The 12,002-nt window shown below is 33.2% G+C and overlaps 1 long non-coding RNA gene across 1 annotated transcript in view; it reads left to right on the top strand.

Moving 5' to 3' along the window:
* LOC309624987 overlaps positions 1-12,002 on the top strand; it is a 223,894-nt gene that overhangs the window by 111,794 nt on the left and 100,098 nt on the right. The window lies entirely within an intron of this gene.

The raw sequence follows: 12,002 nt of genomic DNA on the forward strand, positions 1-12,002 counted from the left end.
TTATAGTCCAGCAGGAAGAATATGGATACTTCATCATAAGCACAGTAAATAAGTAAGTAATATACAATACTAAGTTAAAAGGAGAAAAGTGCCAGGAATAAAAGAAAAGGTAGAGTAAGGATAAAAGGGAATAGAGCTTATTGGTGTAGAAAGATTGAGGGAAGTTTACAATTTTATGTAGAATAGTCAGGAATAGACCTCATTTAGATGGTGACAGATAAGCAAAGACTTGAGAAAGATAGCCAGGTTAATAATCTGAGGAGAGAACATTACAGGCAAAAAGAACAAACCAGAGCAGTTTGCAGGGAGCAGGTTCACTGAGAAGAGTAAGATTACTGGAAAAGGTCATTATCCATCCAGTGAAATGAACATTTAGACATATTTTCTGTTTCTTATCTCTACACATAATCATAAATGTTAGTGCTGAAGGGAATCACAGAGATCAAATCTTAAGTATTTACTTTAGAGGAAGGAAATAGTTCCAAGAGGCGAAGTGACACCTAGTGGCAAAACAGGACTGACTCTAGTTGCTTATTCTACAGCCATAGGATGCTCTAAGGCTTCTAAAATGGTTGAAATGCTTTTTTTGTTTTTGTTTTTGGAGTGACAGCTTTTAATAAAGCCTTGGACAAATCTAAGCAAATTGCTTTCACTTGAAGGATACCTGGCTTGCCTATATATAATGCCAGATCTACTCAATGTTAAATTGTTGTTTTATTTGCAATAAAGAGCAGGTGGATATGTGAAATCCGTCATGGACCTGAGTCCCTTGGGACCTATAAAAAGCCCTGTGCGCTGGAGGCACCGTGTTAAAGCAAGTTCTGATCACTGTCTTTAAATTATCCAATGTACCCGTGCTCAGGAGTAACAGCTTATATTTTAATGCAATCTCTTGTAAAACATTTGATTCCCATACTGATTTTTTTTTCTTCTGAAATATAAAGGTGTGGCCAGTTTGAAATGATAAAACATGAGTGGAGCTACTAACATCTGGTGTTATTTTTGGAGGAAAACATACATTTGTATGAGTAGCTTTCCTCATGGCATAGGAGAAGAACTACACATGCGTTAGTCTTATTAAATATCATCATTGTTGACATGTTGAAAACAACAAAGAAGAATACTTACAAATCCAGTAAGGAGCTAATGTACATAATTGGTTGCTGTATGTTATGAACAATAACAAGTAGAAAGTATGTGAATTATATAGAAAAGGTATACAATGTCATGCATTTCTGAAAATGTAAGTGTCAACATAAAATAGATACAAGTAATATGGAAAAACCCAACGATATAACAGATATTTTCATTTTTACAGTGAATAGCCATATATTTTTCCAATTTGATAATTATTTTCTTCTATAATGAATATTTTTAAGTAAATGATAATACTAATATCCAACTGAAAGTTAAAATGTAACCTCTCAGAAATAAAAAAGTAGGTAAGAGATAAAACTATTAAAAAGAGGTAAAATTCTTAGTAGACATATTTTTTGTGGATGAAAGAAGAGTATTACACATCACCAGAAACATAAGAAAATTTAATGCCTTCATTAAACAAGTTTAATAAGCTTGAACTTTTAGTGTCTGCAAGGCCAAATGGTGAGTCTGCCTGCCCTCTCATCACCCTGTACAGCTGCCAGATGCAAGCTGAAAAAATTCTCAGAACTATATCAGAGTGGCAATGGGTTAAAAACATATAAATTCCTAAGAGATAGTAAAATTATCTCTCTTTTTAAATTATTCAATACCATATAAACAGTCTGTCAACAGAATGGTATGCCTGAGGAGGAGTTAAGCATAATGGCAAGTATTTTGGGGATCAAATGTAAGTTGGCGATATTTATTTAGAACCCACTCTCTCATAGAAAAGTGAATTTAAGAACTATCATATTGATTAATTAATATAGATAGATAATAGATTTAACTTTTTATAATACAGGGCTTGGTCCTGTGGATAAAAATGATGAATAATATCTTGTCTCTGCTTTCCAGAAATCAGGAAGAATGTAGTGAAAGCTATACGTACAAAGTAATCACAATAATACATTTTAAATGTTTTAATAGATAAGTCAAATTCCTAGAGTAGTGCACTTGAATTAACAGTCTGCAAATGTTTTATGATAATGATAAAAAGAACAACAGACAACAGATGAAAACAACAATCTTTACAATAGGTAAAGATTTCAGTGGTTGAAACTTTTCCTTCACCCTCCACTTCCTGCTCCACTTGTCAGTAAGAAGATCTATGTGAGATTACATGTGATAAAATTTAGACACCAATTAAAGGCAAAGAAGACAGTTCCAGCAAGTATGAAAAATTTGCCATTCCTTTTTTTCAGATAAAAAAATGTAATATAAATAATTTTATACTAGCATCAGTTGTCTCTTCAATGTTTTGTAATTAAAGGAATATGGTCCCTTGAAAGCACAAAATATGTCTTCATGATAATTTTAAACAGTTACATTTTTATTTTTTTTTTATTTTTATTTTTTATTTTTTTTAAAGAAATTCACGTTCTTTTATTTATTTATTTATTCATTTATTTATGACTGTGTTGGGTCTTCGTTTCTGTGCGAGGGCCCTCTCTAGTTGTGGCAAGTGGGGACCACTCTTCATCGCGGTGCGCGGGCCTCTCACCATCGCGGCCTCTCTTGCTGCGGAGCACAGGCTCCAGACACGCAGGCTCAGCAATTGTGGCTCACGGGCCCAGTCGCTCCGTGGCATGTGGGATCTTCCCAGACCAGGGCTCGAACCCGTGTCCCCTGCATTGGAAGGCAGACTCTCAACCACTGCGCCACCAGGGAAGCCCACATTTTTATTTTTTATTTGACACTCTACTAAAAAATACTTATAAAATAAATCTGTACTACTATAGTTTCAAAAGTGTCCTACATACCGAATTATTAGGCTGTTAAAAAGGATGTACTTCATGATTAGATATACTTTCATTCAAAATGTCAGTTTATCCATTTAACTTCCAATGTTACGTTAAGATCTTTAACAAACATAAAAATTACTGAGCTATCAACTATTACAGCACCTTTTCTTTTTTTTTCTTTTTTTTAATTTATTTTTGGGTTTGTTGGGTCTTAGTTTCTGTGTGAGGGCTTTCTCCAGTTCCAGCGAGCGGGGTCCACTCTTCATCGCGGTGCGCGGGCCTCTCACTCTCACGGCCTCTCTTGTTGCGGAGCACGGGCTCCAGACGCGCAGGCTCAGTAGTCGTGGCTCACGGGCCTAGCCACTCTGCGGCATGTGGGATCTTCCCAGACCAGGGCTCGAACCTGTGTCCCCTGCATTGGCAGGCAGACTCTCAACCACTGCGCCACCAGGGAAGCCCCAGCACCTTTTATTTTGATTTCTATTATAATTCTGTTTTGTAATTCTCAGTAAAATTTTCTAATTCTATGTCTGAATTGTTAATATTATTGCAATCTCATCACCTGTGATTTCATTTTTAACTGAAGAGATTCCAGTAAAAAAATCAATAATGTATAAAACACATGCATTTTGAATATATCTTCAAAATATTATAATAGTAAGTTAAAATTTACTGTAATTTTAGGCTTTGTTATTTCATGTAAAATATGTCCATATTTACTGTTTTGTTTTCTAAAACCATATTTCAGTATTTCCATTGCTTAACCCTCAGGATTCTTTGATTATAGGAAACAAAGAAATCAAACTCCCATTAGCAAAAACGCGTTTTTTTCCCCCTGACTTGGGAAGACTAGAAATAATGTGGTTTTAAGCAAAACTCGATGCAGGTACTTAGAGAAATTATCAAAATCCATTCTTCCTGTTTTCCTTTCTCTCTTCCACTTCTCAGTGTGCTGAGAAAAATGTGGTTGATAATTCCTGATTCTCATTCAGCTGGCTGTATTATCCAAATCTGCCTTTTCCTTAAGCTCCTAAAATGAAAGAAACATATATCTGGGGAAGAATAAAGATCTGTCTTAATTTAACAAATGTACAATAGAATGTGATATTATAACTGAATGTCCTGGAACACATTCTCAAACTTATGGCTGGGAAAGAAATATACTAGGAAGGCAGCCCCACCGCATTCACATGAATAGATGGGGGGAAGGAACAGTTACTCAAAGAAGGAAGGAGGGAGTCTCTGAACAGACAAAATCAACTCTGTTATATTAAAATATAAACTTCAAAAAGTTAGAAGCATGAATGATAAGAATAAAAAAAAACCTGTCAACCATTTATTAACTAACTCGTTAATTAGGAGACTAATGAGATGGTATAGCTGATTCAAATATCACTTGAAGAACTGAGATACATATAAGTACATTAAAATGGCATGCAGAAATAAGGTGTTTTTAATAAAGAAATTTACAGTTAATACTGTTATCTTTTCTATTAGAAAAGAGACATTTACATTACATTACTATTAGGCCTATAATCAGTTGCTTTGCTACAAGTAAATATCAATGAATAGAAAATCAGACAAAGGTACATATGAGATAATCCTCATATGGACCTGTTAGGTAACACCCAGCACAAAACTGAAAGAACAATCCACAATCCCATTGACCTGTTTCCAAATCTGGATATTTTTTCTTAACAGGTGAAATATGCAAAACACATAATTTGGAGTCGAGGCTTTCTTTTTCTAAACTTGGCTTATTACTTTAGACCAGGCACTGAATTTCTCTGATATCTTGTTCTTCACATCTAAAAATTTGTCTATCAAACTTCAAATACATTGTTTCTTAGGAAGAACAATTATTTTAAACTACGGTATACATAAACTTATTATCATTATACAAAACAACTTTAATGCTCTTATATACCAATTCTACTCAGACCTAAACAACAGATACATTTTAGTAACCATTATGTTTCAGGTATTACACTATGCTAGAAATACACAAGTGGTTAAAGTATGAGATCTTCTCTAAGTAATGTGAGGTCAATTATAAGAAAAATGTGTAAATGAGTATTATGTTATAGAATTGCAAGTGCTATAAAGAAATCTATGTAATAATTTTCAAATGGGATTGAAGCTGGAAATTGGACATAATCAGTCCTATCTCAGTGTTTCAAGGTGAGGGGTAAGTGCTGATGGGGACTGACCCCTGAACTCAGGAAAATAGATATGTGTGGTAATAAATGTAGACAACCCTTAGCTCTCATTATCTGTCTTTCTTGTTAGATGGTAAATTTTGAGGACAAGCAATCATGTCTTTTTTTTTTTTCAGTGAAACATCTCAAGACTAAGTGTTATGATAGCAAGTAGGTGCTCAATATTGTTCAATGAATGGGTTATAGCAAAAAGATCAACGTAATCAGCGACACTCATTTTATAGCTTAGTGTTCAATAATATTTAATGATTCAAACTGAAAGTGAAACAGAATCTTACTATATACAATAGGAGTTATATATACTTAAAAATATAGTGAGAAAATCCCAAAGAGTTATAATTAAAAAAAAGAAAATTAAGGGATTAAGTATAGCATGATTTATACTACATATTCAAAGATGCACATGTTATACTATTAACAATATATTTAAAAAACAATATTCAGTATGGTAGATTTATTCCATTTACTTCCATAAGGAATGAATCAAATTTATTTCTCACTTTCCATCACCAGGTAACAAATAGCCCTCAGATGCTTGTCAAAATCCTAAACCAAACATCTTAACTAGTGGAAACTATTTTTAAAAAATTATGGGATACTATCTCCAGTTTCATGGCCTGACTTGATTTGATGGAAACAAAAATCACCTGGAAATGATTTTTTCCAGCTGGGAACATCTTTCAACACAGTTCTTTTCCCTTCCCTGTCAGATCTCATTTTATTCCTATATCCTTAAACACTTCAGTAACTTTTTGCTCTGTTTCCATTTATGAGCATGCCAGTGACATCCCCAAGTTTCTTCTCATCTCGCTTTTGATGTTCCTATATAATTTTACGCCTCATCTTTTTCAGCAAGCACAGGGAATACTTTCAAATACTTTTTTATATCTTCCTCAACTTCAAATTGGCAAAATGTATTGTGCAATGAGGGATATTCTACTTAAATTAGCAATTCATTTTATTGGATGTTCTAACCATTAGTTTTAAGTGCCTTAATTATTTTACCCTTTTTCTGTAAAATTTTAATAAGTGTAGGTATGTATTTTTATAAGAATTATTTGCTTTCTTATGATTATCTCTTATAAGTTGAGATCATTATTACAGCATCTTAGTTCACCGTTGCACATAACTCGCCAACATTCTAATAAAATACAGCAAATGAAATGTAAATTGGTATAACTTTTAAAGCTCTAAACATTGTGTTTGTTGGAAACAGACATTTTTCTTATAGCTTCTGCAGCCTTGCTTTCAGACAGAATTAAATATTCTTAGACCTGAATTTAATTTAATACTCATTTTCTGCTTTTGGTAATGTTATATTAGGCCATTGCCTAATGAGAACAAAATTATTTTCATTTTTATTCTTTAAATCATTTTGTATATTCCAAACCAGAAAAGCATCTTAAGGAAATTATCAAACTTCCTCTTGTGTTTTTTGTACACAATAGAAATATATGTGTTATCATCCAAAATTCATAAATCAGTGCAGTCTTCTTTAGATTTTTCCCTGTGAAATGTTGATAATGCATTTGACTAAAGAAGCAATAGAGATATATCATCTGTTTTCATTGCTGAGAAAATGAAAACAATACCTACGAAAATAATTAAAATATTTTATAAATCAAAATGTCTTTGGCTGTCAACAAAAAAGAAGAGGAGGATTTACATATAAACTTCATTTATAAGTAGAGTGTCTCACCAAAACCAAGTATATTGCTTGGGAAATATCAAAGTTACAATGTTAAAATATGGCTCTCTGTTTCACAGCCATTAGCCCACAACTTTGATATTTTAAATTAGTAGCTTAATGACATTTGGTGATTGCCACCCATTGGGTGCAGCTTCCAAAGGGGGCTTGATAAGTAAGGGAGTACTACTACTCTACGGAGAAATTGGGATAAATGGATAGTTGGATGAGGGATTAAAACTAATTTTTGGTGAACTACTTCATAGCTGGGACTGAGCTTACAAAACCTTTTAATCAACTGAAGACTCCTTGAGGTCACTTTTTTCCCTCAATTTGTATTACTTAAGATACTCATAAAACATATCTACTCTTAATTTGTAAACTTAGGATGCTCATAAAATATATCTACTCTTTCTAAATTATAAAATATGTAAGTGATCGGAATTTGAATATGGCCAATTTGAAATTTAAATCCAACCCCCTTTGTCTTTTTCTTTTATTCTTGCCTTAAGCATGCCTAATTTGTCCAGCTGTCTCAAACCATCTTTCTTGTCTCCATATATCACCCTTAAGTTGTTCTTCTACTCTCAGGATTGATAGTGTAATAATAGTGAGAGTGCTTTCTTTCCCAGAAACATTTCATTTAAAGGTAAATCCTTGTACTAATGTCATCAGCTGGTAAATGAGGAAGGGCTTAATTTGTTTTGGAGCTTTATATGGCTCTGTTTATTACAGTCACATTTCTTATTGTAGGGCCAACCATCCACTTCATACAGACACCAGAATTTTTATACCATTCTCCTAATAGAATAATCAATATAGCTAATTAATTTTAATAACAAGTTTTGCATGAGGAAATCATGCATTCAGTTCTGAGCGTCACTAACTTCTACCTTTGTGAACTTTTGAAATTTATTTGAATTCTCAGAACATCCATTGACTTTGTTGCTTCATGTGTCAAAAGATTCCCTCAAATCGTTGTTTGGAGAATTTGTGACAATATATTCAAAAGTGATGCAGCTTATTAGTGATTAAGGGCACCATGTACACAGGAAAAAATATACTAGGGAACAAATAAACCTACTATGTACCAGGCATCATTCAAATCTAGGTAGTAGATGCCAAAAATGTCTTTTGATTAAGATGTACCTTAAAACAATATTCCCAGGGATTTATCATTGAAAGAGCCAATGTCATCCCCATCCTTCCTTCTCTTCCTTCCTTCCTTCCTTCCTTTATTCTGTTTTCCTTCCTTCCTTCCCATTTTCATTTGACATTTGTAACCTTTCAATAAAAGTCCTAATTAAAATCATATTTAATCATAGCTGAAAAAATAAAATTGTGTTCAAGGAAGTATAGTTAATAACCAGAAAATGGACAACAAAGTTGTTGAACCTTCTCCCCACATATGAAATATAACTTTTATATATATACATGCATATATATACACACAAATATATATATATGAGCATAAAGATGGATTTCTGTTGCTACTTTGACCTATTTATCTTATGTGCTAAAAACACAATAATTGATTTACAATAGCACTATAGAGTATTGTGAGACCTGAAAATGTAATTCCTCTTCATTATTCTTATTTATTAATTTTTCGGTGTAGGCATAGAGAATAATTGTGATAGAATAAGTTTTTAAGATAAGTGCAGAGCAATAAGTGGTGCTGGGAAAATTAGACAGCTACATGTAAAAGAATGAAATTAGAACACCTCCTAACACCATACACAAAAATAAACTCAAAATGGATCAAAGACCTAAATGTAAGGCCAGACACTATAAAACTCTTAGAGGAAAACATAGGCAGAACACTCTATGACATAAATCATAGCAAGATCCTTTTTGACCCATCTCCTAGAGTAATGGAAATAAAATCAAAAATAAACAAATGGGACCTAATGAAACTTAAAAGCTTTTGCAGAGCAAAGGAAACCATAAACAAAACAAAAAGACAACCCTCAGAATGGGAGAAAATATTTGCAAATGAAGCAACTGACAAAGGATTAATCTCCAAAATATACAAGCAGCTCATGCAGCTCAATATCAAAAAAACAAACAACCCAATCCAAAAATGGGCAGAAGACCTAAATAGACATTTCTCCAAAGTACACATACAGATTGCCAACAAACACATGAAAAGATGCTCAACATCACTAATCATTAGAGAAATGCAAATCAAAACTACAATGAGATATCATCTCACACCGGTCAGAATGGCCATCATCAAAAAATCTAGAAACAATAAATGCTGGAGAGGGTGTGGAGGAAAGGGAACACTCTTGCACTGTTGGTGGGAATGTAAATTGATACACCCACTATGGAGAACAGTATGGAATTCCTTAAAAAACTACAAATAGAACTACCATACGACCCAGCAATCCCACTACTGGGCATATACCCTGAGAAAACCATAATTCAAAAAGAGTCATGTACCACAATGTTCATTGCAGCACTATTTACAATAGCCAGGACATGGAAGCAACCTAAATGTCCATCGACAGATGAATGGATAAAGAAGATGTGGCACATATATACAATGGAATATTACTCAGCCATAAAAAGGAACAAAATTGAGTTATTTGTAATGAGGTGGTTGGACCTAGAGTCTGTCATACAGAGTGAAGCAAGTCAGAAAGAGAAAAACAAATACTGGATGGTGACGCACATTTATGGATTCTAAGAAAACCGTACTGATGAACCTAGTGGCAGGGCAGGAATAAAGATGCAGATGTAGAGAACGGACCTGAGGACGCAGTGGGGGAAGGGGAATCTGGGACAAAGTGAGAGAGTAGCATTGACATACCAGTGTAGCATATACACTACCAAATGTAAAATGGATAGCTAGTGGGAAGCAGCCGCATAGCACAGGGAGATCAGCTGGGTGCTTTGTGACCACCTAGAGGGGTGGGATAGGGAAGGTGGAAGGGAGGCTCAAGAGAGAGGGGATATGGGGATATATGTATACATATAGCTGATTTACTTTGTTGTACAGCAGAAACTAACGCAACATTGTAAAGCACTTATACTCCAATAAAGATATAAAAAAATACCTGCAGAGGCAGGAATTAGAATTGATTATAGCTGGTTGTAATATGAAGAAATGTTACATATGACAAGTCCTGATATTAGCAGAATCTAAATCATATAGATGAGAGAAATTCCTACTAACTTCATATGATTACTATCATAATCAGAATTAAGCTGTAGCTTTAATTGTGGATTTTCCTAATTAGAGTGCCTTAATTTGTGATATTGACAAGCGTTTTAATATATTTCATTTAAAACTCACTGTTTTCCAATCTTGTCAACTAAAATGTGTTTCAAGAATATTCAAGTCCTTTTCACTCAGGACTTCTATGGAAAAAGAAAGTGTAAATATCATATGCTTACAGTTTCCTTGGGGATTTGTTTTACATTTCCCACCAACCATTATAGTAAAAGCATATAGTAAAAAAATTCATCTAAGTAATTTATCATTAGTTAAGTGTTATTTCAAGACAGTGTATTCGTTATAGATATTTTGTCACCAAATTTGGGGAATTATTTATCAGGCTATAAACCTACTGAATACGTATAATTTTGGAGGTGGTTATATTCACTTATTTGGTCAATATTGAGAATTTTTTCATCAGTCAATTTCTTTTAATAGCCTTGAAGGTGAGAATCTAAAAGATAATTGTTTACATCTGCACAGATAGTTATTAATTTTGCTTTCTTTAGGGTTTAAGCAAACTTTTCATATTTTTTAAAACTAGGATAAAATTCCAATAATTGTCTTTCTCAAAAGCAATTTTACCATTTCCCCTTAACTACTCATTTAATACTGATGAGCTCTAGGATGGGATTTAGTCTCCTGATTCATTCACAAAAATCATTAGTATACTTTATAATAAGTCAAACCAAAGGCTTAGGTGGAATAAAAATATTCTTAACAAAATAAGTGTGCCATATTTCTATTCCTCTATCTATACCTACATCTACATCTATAAAATCACTTATATTTAGCAAAAGATACCATAAAATACTCAGCAGAGAAATGATAGATATGGGAAAATATAGATTTTTGATATGGATGGCAACAAAAGGTATAATAAAGTAACTTGTGGAAAAATGTGCAAATTCATTAGTAGTACAAGATAAGTAAATTATTGTAAACTGATAGGTCTTTCAACATATCAGAATACAAACAATGAAACAATTAAAAATTATTTATGTCTTCCAGAGGCATGATTAGAAGAGTATTTACATACATGGCAGGTGTAGGCATTGTTTTGAAATTAATCAGGCAACATTTATTAAAACTAAAATCAGCAACTATACTCCAATAAAATTTTTTTAAATAAATGAAAATTTTTTTAAAACCTTAAAATCAAAATTAAAAATATAGATGGTCTGTGAACTAGTTTATGCTGAGTCTTGAACTCTCTCAATTAAAATGAAGGCACCAAGACGAACAGACATATGAGCAATAATATCTATTAAATATGATCAAGAAAAATTTAAAGCAAAATACATGCCCATCAAAGGGTTTGCTGGGAGAGAGAAAGCAAAAGGAAAGAGAGGGAAAAAATGAAAAGGAAAAAAAGGTGCATTTGATTATTACGTACATTAGAATAGTCTATCCTTTAGTTACTTCTTTTGGTTCATCAAATAGATGACATTCTGAACGTTGCACAGTGTAGTGTGTTTGTGTGTGTGTGTGTGTGTGTGTGTGTGTGGCGAGGGAGAGGGAAAGAAAGAGGGAGAGAGGGAGGGAAGGTAATGAAGGGAAGAAAGAGAGGGAGTGTATAAGGTTATATTTAGAAATAAAGTAAAAATAACAAATAGTTGAATGGAACGGGTCCTGTATTTCCTTATCTAACTTAATATTGCAAAGTAGCTCTCCAATTAACCCTCTCCTGGAAAGCTAAGACATTAAGAGAGGAATTGTTAGTGTTTCTGTAGTTATGGGTGGTATAAAGTGGGATTAATCTTACACTGGCTCAACTATTTATTATTACTTAGGGAGATAATATTTGGCAAGAGAAATAAAAACATTGCTTTAGTCAGAATGACCTGACCAGTACTAATCTCAATTCTGTTGTGGATCTAAAATAATGGCATTCACTTTTAAGACATACAGTGTGGCATGTGTTTCTATTTGTCATGATTAGAAAGTATAAACATTATATTCTGGAGTTAAAATACAGAGGTCTATAGAGA

This window comes from Balaenoptera borealis (assembly GCF_965194805.1).
Source record: "Balaenoptera borealis genome assembly, chromosome: 3".
Lineage (NCBI taxonomy): Eukaryota > Metazoa > Chordata > Mammalia > Artiodactyla > Balaenopteridae > Balaenoptera > Balaenoptera borealis.